At 39.3% G+C, this 9,746-nt stretch overlaps 1 pseudogene; it reads right to left on the reverse strand.

Moving 5' to 3' along the window:
• Positions 1-328: 328 nt before the first annotated feature.
• Positions 329-4,876, reverse strand: LOC137271932 (uncharacterized; annotated as a pseudogene).
• Positions 4,877-9,746: the final 4,870 nt, after the last annotated feature.

Here is a 9,746-nt window from a genome sequence, read left to right on the forward strand (position 1 = left end):
GATGAAATATTGTAAGCAGGTTGATAACAGTGAAGATTGGGTGATGACCAGTGATTGCCCATATTATCATCAGACTCAGGCCAACTTGGTCTTTATGGTTTTAAGTATGGTGAATTTGTGATTATGACTAATCAAGGCATTGTTGTGGTCAAAACTGAATTTGATGAAACATTTTTTAGCCAGATGATTAAGAAGCTGAACCTGTTTCATAAGAAAGAAGTCTTACAGTATCTGTTCACACAGCTTACATAAATTTGACATAATAGGATTCAGTTTACATAAACATAATCTGCTTAAAAGGATTTGTTTCTTTTAATGCTTCCTAACATTATTTCACAAGTTTCTTGTCGAGGTTGCACAGTGCTGCACATACAAATTGCATTTGATCCAAAATACTCTTAAGTCTGAGTGGAATAACTCTTTCAAAGGTCTGAAACTTTTTAAGCCTTCCTATGGCACGTTCAACATGAATGCGTGAACTGGCAATTCTCCTTGTCTTAGCTACTGCTTTTGATTTCAACTGCTTACCCATAGAAAATGGTGGTATGTTCAGAGTGCACATTCTTTTAGTAAGTAAATCACGTATTAAAAACCCTCTGTCAGCCATTATGTCATCTCCGTACTCAAGTTTGTCTAGGAAACCAGATTGTTGGACAATCTTCCTGTCTGATATTGAACCTGTGTACAGATTTGAGAGAAAAACAAATGTACCAGAGGGGGATATAGCAACCAATGATTTTACAGTGTTGTGGTGCTTGTATTGGGACCATGTGACTCTCTGAGAGGAAGCAAGACTTGGTTTTTGAATGAAAAATTCTGTGCAGTCAATAATTACTCTGGTCTTAGGAAAACATTTAAAGCACTTAGGTAAGCATGAATGTACTTGATACCGAGTTGGCCAAGATACTAGGAATTGAAGTTCATGGTACATAAAAGAAATCCAAGTAGTGAAACTTCTGCTGACAGACGAGTTATCAATTTGAAATAGATAAGCTAAAACTTCAGAGTCAAACCCCCGTCTGAGCCTCGCTCAAGGTGAGAAGTAACTCCTCTGTAAGGGTCAAGACCCGAGGACGTCCTCTCCTCCCAGGTGTTTGAGCATGGTCCTCCTGAAACAGGTGTTACATCATTCATAGTATGTGTCTAAAACTCAATAACATTCACCAGAAGTAATGGTTTCCAAGTGATTCATTTTAGATTGTTAGATATACAGCTTTTTCACTCTACTGTGAAAAGTCACTCAAGCTAATGAGCTTCTTTCTTATGATAACCTTCACTGTGATGAACATCATCACCCTTACCTTGATGATATTTTAGCTATTGGAAATCTTAATGCAATTACTGTTAAGCCAGCAGTGTCCGATCCACGCCAGTAGTTCAGTTTCTTGGCTTTCGGCATCAACAGATTCAGGATGATGGTAAAAAGAGATGTAGTCAGACCTGTGTAAATATAAATAATTTATTCTCTTACATTTTTTCAGAATGATTACTTATAACAGCAATGATTACCATTTTCAACAATTACCAACAATAAACGACCCTGTTGATTTTTGGTTACCATGCCAAAGGTCTAAAAAATGTTGGTTAAATTTATGATCGCCATTTTGGACTAACAAGATAGACTTCAAAACAGCTAGCACATATTGAATTTAATATTGTAATAAGTACCTGTGTAGAATTTGCAGGTGTCATCATCACTTTGTATGGTCCGTATGAAATCATTCCTTTTCAGAATTCTGGGCTCTTTTATTTCTGCATCACTGTACCTAAGCATATCATCCATGTTAATTTCTGTCTGTGTGCATGCATCCACTGTGGTGCTTGCATCTGAAACAAGTGAACTTGTAATATCTAATATCAACGCTTCATCAATGTTACAATGAATCTGTTACTTCAAATTGCATTCTGTTCTTTTTACCACGTTTCGTCCCGCCAGGACTCATCAGTGCAGCTTGGCTTTCCATACAAGGAAAACTGCAGACGTGTATCACCTATTAGACATACACTATTACCAAATATCTGTTTCAATTTGATCAGTACAGTATTACATTTGGACCAATATCAAATTATTAGGACAAGTTACTTTGACTACTTACCTTGATGATCTTCATTGAAAACTTCAAAGTAGTCATGGAAGTTTTCAGATGGTGATGTTGGCACTATGTTCCGTTCATCTTGTTCCTCAGGGGTAGGCACATTTAGTTGGAGTTCATGCAGTGGGGCCTTTTTAATGAAGAGAAGATAAACTAAAAATAATTTAGACCTCTACTAGTTTACATTGCTGGATAATTGTCAAAATGGAATACTCAGGCAATACATGAATATTCTACAAAAATTATATGAATGGTTGAACCCAGCAGCATGTAGGAAAATTATTTCAATTTTAAAATAGCTACTGCACTTTAGTGATTATCAGTGTGATAATATTCAGTGAATAAAATGTAATCAATGATGATGTTACTATGTAAATATTGATGAGAACGTTTTCGGAGAGCAAACAGCGTAATAATTTACTGGTTGAAGCCTCAGTCTCTTCCTAGGATTTCGTGCCTTCGGTGTTAGGACATCTTGCGACAAGGCTGACAAAGGATCAGGATATTCTGTCAATGAAACAAAAGGCCATTCAAACATGAGCATGTCGTGAATTACATAGAGTCAGATTTAATCTGAAAATGCAAATACGATATTTGAAAGTGCATTTGAATCATTACCTTCAGTTGGTCCATTTCCTCCGACGAAGTGCAGGCTGCAAATATAAGTCTCCTTCCTGACTTTTTCGATGGTAAAATTCTTCCGTCCGCAAAGAGAAATCCACTTTTTACACTTTTCTAAACTCGTCCTCGGTTTAGGGAATGGTATGAAAAAGATGCCACTGCTTGACGAGGTCAAATACCGCGAATCAGACCGACAGAGGCCGTGACAGCAGTGTTTCACAGGCATGTTGCTAGGGACGCTTGTCCGGTAAAATGGCGACTTCCGGTTAAAATGTCGCTTACAACAACCAAAAAGGCAGAACGACTATTCGGTAATGACGTGACATGACTCACGTGACTCATCTACATAAAATGACACGCCTGCCAAACCATGAGCCAATCAGCATAGAGCACCCCCAAACAGCTGTCAATCAACCAAGCTAACATCGGTAGACGAATCAGAGTGGAACAACTCAACGTGACGCGTCCCGGTATCGGCAAAGTTTCAAGTTCAAACGTTTGAATTACTACCTGCGAACTGAAAGAGACAGTTTGAAAAGTGAGAAATGGAAATGAAGCCCGATGATATGAAGTTAGTGGAACTGTGATTGTAGTATTTGCGCAAGCAGAAAGAGGCTGTGATGTGACTGGGATTGCGATGCCATGAACTGATGTTCCAACGTGCGCATGCTCTTGTCGAGGCGTTGCAACCTTATTAACGTTCACGGATAATTTTGAGTTGTTTGTTTATGTTAACCACAATGTATCACTTCAATGTTTACCCAAAGTTCATTAAGGTACCCGAGTGCAAGGGAATTCCCCCGCTGTGTAAAGGGATTCCCCGACATTCCTCAGGTCCGAAAGTAGTCCGGTTCGGTGGGCGTGGCTTATTTTTTTCAGATTCATTGGGAAATGAAATCAAAAGAAATGTTCCCAGTTAACCAATTAGATTGCCATAATTTTAATGAACACAATAAAAATTTAATTATTTATTTATAAAATGCAAAGCATGGAAAAACATGTATTTTCAATGAAAGTAATTATTCTCGTTCATGGGCCAATATGTTTTTCACCCATGGGCGAGATTTTTTTAAATCGCTGTCAGTTAGCAGAGTCAAGTCACAACAAGCTGAAATTTGTGTCATGATACTTATTCACATTTTTTCATTCATTTACAACCTCCGAAACATTTATTCTGGACGAAATTAAACACTCTCGTCCATGGGACTTCCCATTGGCCTCTGTTCGCCCATGGGCGAGCGAGTTTAAATTCTGAGTTTTCGAAAAACTTTTTTTTCATTTTTTCATCCTTAGCACATATACATAACAACTGCATGTTTAATTTTGCCAAATCCCTTGTGAGAGAGTGGTCACAGTGCTGAGAGTTTCTGGACTTTTGTGAGTCCAGAGTTAAATTGTGACGTGTTATTGGTATATACGATTCATAAGAAAAGTAGGGGCCTTCAGTACAAACGTGGCGTCACGCTGGTGGTCGGACGCGCTATGGAGCTCGAGCTACCAATGCTCAACTGCGTTTTTATGGTGTAGGAATGAACTACACATTCCAAGTGGTTCCGGTGTAGGAATGAACTACACATTCCAAGTGGTTCCGAGTACATTTTATGTGAAAACTGGAAGAAGGTGATTTGTAGTTTGGACGATAAATGTTGGAGTGATTAGATGAAAAGGATCCTCTCACGCCCAACAACACATGTGTGAGTTGACAACTCCTTATTTTCTTGCGCCTAGCACATAATTCACTTGGATACTATGGACAGCTCGGAGCTCTCACAACGACACAGAGTGAGTACATACGATTTTCATTGTACTTGACATTAACGTATTGCTCAAGGAGATATCTATCTCAAGTACGTCTCTCGCCACAACACGTAAGAGAGGCGAAGTGCTCATATCACCCAATTCGGAGATCGACATTGATTTGAAACGTCAATGTCCTGACAGTCCAAGTCTGCATCTTGATGACTGCCGAAAGTGTAGATGTGTCAGTTACTAGCCCCACCTCTGATCCTCTTACATCCGAAGTGGTACACGCTTTGACTGACGTTCTCACAACAGTAGTCGCTGAGGTGATAACGCCTCATTGCCTCGAGTAGGAATAACATCAGAATCTCAGGGTTGTCGGAGTCAGTGAATGAGGACACTGACCAGTTGATACTAGACATGGCTAAGTCCACTGGCGTAAATCTCAACCCTAGGGACATCGATGTTAGTCATCGTATTCCCAGACGACCAACCACTTCGCAGGCACAACCCACGACCCGAATTGTTCGATTCGTTAGCTGTGCCTCGAAACAAGCTGTCCTCAAGTCGAGATCAAAACTTAAATACTTGAAAAACCCTAGAACCCGTCGAGTCTTCATCAATCAAGATCTTACAGGACCCCGAGCAGCATTAGCTCTAAGGGGTCTTGGATAAGATAGTAGAGGCATCATGGGTAACCAGTAATTGTTCGATTCGTTAGCTGTGCCTCGAAACGAGCTGTCCTCAAGTCGAGATCAAAATTTAAATACTTGAAAAAAACTAGAACCCGTCGAGTCTTCATCAATCAAGATCTTACAGGACCCCGAGCAGCATTAGCTCTAAGGGGTCTTGGATAAGATAGTAGAGGCTTCATGGGTAACCAGTAATTGTTCGATTCGTTAGCTGTGCCTCGCAACGAGCTGTCCTCAAGTCGAGATCAAAACTTAAATACTTGAAAAACCCTAGAACCCGTCGAGTCTTCATCAATCAAGATCTTACAGGACCCCGAGCAGCATTAGCTCTAAGGGGTCTTGGATAAGACAGTAGAGGCATCATGGGTAACCAGTAATTGTTCGATTCGTTAGCTGTGCCTCGAAACAAGCTGTCCTCAAGTCGAGATCAAAACTTGAATACTTGAAAAACCCTAGAACCCGTCGAGTCTTCATCAATCAAGATCTTACAGGACCCCGAGCAGCATTAGCTCTAAGGGGTCTTGGATAAGACAGTAGAGGCATCATGGGTAACGAGTAATTATTCGATTCATTAGCTGTGCCTCGAAACGAGCTGTCCTCAAGTCGAGATCAAAACTTAAATACTTGAAAAACCCTAGAACCCGTCGAGTCTTCATCAATCAAGATCTTACAGGACCCCGAGCAGCATTAGCTCTAAGGGGTCTTGGATAAGACAGTAGAGGCATCATGGGTAACGAGTAATTATTCGATTCATTAGCTGTGCCTCGAAACAAGCTGTCCTCAAGTCGAGATCAAAACTTAAATACTTGAAAAACCCTAGAACCCGTCGAGTCTTCATCAATCAAGATCTTACAGGACCCCGAGCAGCATTAGCTCTAAGGGGTCTTGGATAAGATAGTAGAGGCATCATGGGTAACCAGTGGGGCCATCCTCTTTAAGATGCTGAACGACACGGTTAGAAAGGTCAGCGACAGCGCTGACTTCGATGAAGTGTGAGAGTCTACTAAACTAAACTCAAGACAAATGAACATCGTTACAAACACGGGACACATTGCTTGAGAAATTCATAATGCGCTTGCGTGATCTCATGAACTGTTGATAGTCATTACGACATTTACTTTATGCTCATGGCGATTTAGATATGTAATAAATTGAAGACGTGTAATTGTCAACACCTCACCTCATGTGACACAAACCGAACACCTCACCTCATGTAACACAAACCGCTAACGGTAAACGTGCCGTGAATGTTGTATACCACGCGAGTGTATTGTATCTACGGGCAGCACGTCCGTGGTCCTCGTGCTATGTAACAGATCTATCTACTACAGACAATACGAACTGACGATATATTGTCTACTCCGGCAAACTGTGAGCTTCCTGCAATGATAACAAGGGTCCCTTTGTACTGAACCGATTAGTATGCATACACTGAGATTTCTTGCCTAACTTCCATGATCTCATTAACTTAGTGTGTGTGCACTTGCCTTAATCATTTTCCGCATCTCTAACCAGGTGAAATCTCCGTTATGAGTGCATGCTGCTTAGCATAGTTTAACACGCATGCATAATATATTGTATATTATCTGTGAACATAGCATATAATTATTGTACGTGTATACCATGTGGTAAATGAGTTATGTGCTAGTGACATACTACGCAAGCATTACATGTGTATGTATATGTATACCATGTATTTGTGTATATATGTGTGGAGCATATGTATGGCATACATTCTCGTAAGGTGTGTAGTATATGTATAGCGTCCATTCCTTGTAATGTGTGTAGTGTGTGTGTAGCATACATTCTTGTAATGTGTGTAGTATGTGTGTAATGTACATTCTTGCAATGTGTGTAGTGTGTGTGTAGTATACATTCTTGCAATGTGTGTAGTATGTGTGTAACATACATTCTTGCAATGTGTGTAGTGTGTGTGTAGTATACATTCTTGCAATGTGTGTAGTATACATTCTTGCAGTGTGTGTAGAATGTGTGCAGTGTACATTCTTGCAATGTGTGTAGTATAAGTGGAGCATACATTCTTTGTAATATGTGTAGTACGTGTGTAACGTACATTCTTGCAATGTGTGTAGTGTGTGTGTACCATACATTCTTGCAATATATGTAGTATGTGTCTAATTACATTCTTGTAATGTATGTAGAATGTATGGAGTATACATGTTTGTAATGTGTGTAGCATTTGTCTTGCATACTTTTTTGTAATGTGTCGAGCATACGTGTATCATACATTCTTGTAATATATGTGTAACATGCATTCTTGCCATAGTATAGTTTGTGTAGTATATGTGTAATGTGCATTCTTGTAATGTGTGTAGAATGTGTTTAACATACAGTATGTGTCTTACGTACATCCTTACACTGTGTGTAGTATATGTGGAGTATACATTCATGCAATGTGTATAGTATGTGTTTAATATACATTCTTTTAATGTGTGTAATGTGTGTGTAATGTACATTCTTGCAATGTTTGTAGTACGTGTGGAGTACATTTTATTGCAATCTGTGTAGTATGCGTGTACCATACATTCTTGCAATATGTGTAGTATATGTAATATACATTCTTGTAATGCATGTATTACGTGTGGAGTATACATTCTTGCAATGTGCGAATTATGTGTGCAGACGATACCTGTATGTCGCAGGTATTACTAATCCATTTTAGCCAGTCAAATAAGAGTATGCAAAGGCGAACTTGTAAATACCCCCGTCTCTGTGTTTCTGCACGTGTGTGTGCGCGCACGTGTATGTATATGTAAGCGGGTGTACCTGTTGCCTATGGTTTGATGAAAGCAGTTTTCTATACAACGGCGAGCGTATAAATACGTTTGGATGTGTATGTATGTGGATGTGTTGATATCAAGCAAACTATCTTGAAATTGCTAACCTTTGTTTCTAGTTTTGGGGTTGTTCATCCATACAGTCGAATTTTGCCATTTTGTTTCTTTTCATTACGCCATATAATAGTTATGGCTTACTTTATCCTCCTTCCCCTTTTCTCTCTGTTTTCATTGTTCCAGTCAAAATCATGTCATGTGACCTATACCTACACAATAGTACAACACATGTGTTTACATGTATCCATTACTTTAGTTCGCATTCAAGAAAAATAGGCAAACTCGTGGTGGCGGTGTCGCGATCTTTCTCAAAGCTAATCTACGCGCCAAACATGTGGACAGTCTTGACATTCCTGGGCTTGAGGCGGTGTGGGTTAAAATGTAAAAACCGTTATTACCTAATCGGTTCCATCTATCAAGCAGATAAGAGCGAGACGTACCGGGATCTGATTGAGGCAACGCAGCCGATATAGACATGTATACCACCGTTGTTGGTGACGCCCTTCGGGACAATAGAACAAAAATAGATTGCCTTCAATTAATGTATGATCTTAAAGAGATTGTATCAGAGACTTTTGTCAACTAGAATTAATCCAGATGCAAGTACCTTGATAGATTTGATTTTTGTCTCGAATATTAAAAATGTAAATGAATCGGGAGTTCTTGACCCTATCTGTAGTGACCATTGCCCGATATCTGTGAAGATTTTGATCCCCTCACTATCTCTAAAACTATAAGAGGAAAGTTTATAACTATTCATTGGAAGAAAGTATGAACTGGAGTGTCGATGTTATTGACGGCGAAAGTTTATTTTTTCCAGCAATATAGATAAGATTGCAGGTGATTTTAACATCCGTAATAACGGAAATTTGCGATGAACATATTCCACATAAGATTGTTACTGTTGGACCTGCTGATCCGCTTTGGATGACGAGTCAAATACGGTCTCTGATTTGGAAACGTAATCGTTTCCATGTAATTGCAAAGAAAAGAATTAATGTCAGGTCAGCAAGAAATAAAGTTGACTGATAAACAATCATTCGTGTCTAAAACTGAAGATCATGTCAATAACTGGCTCTGTACCAAAATGTGGTGGCGCCTGACCAAAGCGTTCGTTAAATCACGCAGAGGTGATAGCCAATTTCCAACAAATTATTTTCAACGATACAGTCTATAATGACCCCGAAGAAATCGCAAACGTTTTCAATAACTACTTTGCTAATCAGTCGACTATTGAAGACCCCAATCGAGATCTGCCCGTTACCCAGGTTCCTTGTAACTCGACAAACCAAGCATTACTCTATCCAACGATGACGTCAGAGACATGTTATTGTCATTGGACACATCAAATGAAATAAGAAAGTTACGAAATACTTAGATATACCGCAAATAGTCAAACACCTGTACTCCCGAAATTTTTCAACCTATCGTTGAATCAGTTTATTGTCCACTCTTCATGGAAAGAAGCATCAGTAATACCTGTTTGCAAGAAAGATAGCGTACACGAATGTTCAAACTATCGCCCAGTCGCACTCACATCTTGCTTAGGTCTTTGAGAAATGTGTATTTAAATATTTTGTCAGCTTCCGTAGAGATAACGACATACTGACAAATTTACAGACAGGATTCATGACACGAGATTCAACATCAAAATCACTGAACCTATTTGTACAATTCCATAGCTAAAGCTCTTGAAGAAGTAAAAGAGGTTAACGCAGTGTTCTGCGATATAAGTAAAATTAGGA

This window comes from Haliotis asinina, chromosome 2, assembly GCF_037392515.1.
Source record: "Haliotis asinina isolate JCU_RB_2024 chromosome 2, JCU_Hal_asi_v2, whole genome shotgun sequence".
Taxonomy (NCBI): Eukaryota; Metazoa; Mollusca; class Gastropoda; order Lepetellida; family Haliotidae; genus Haliotis; species Haliotis asinina.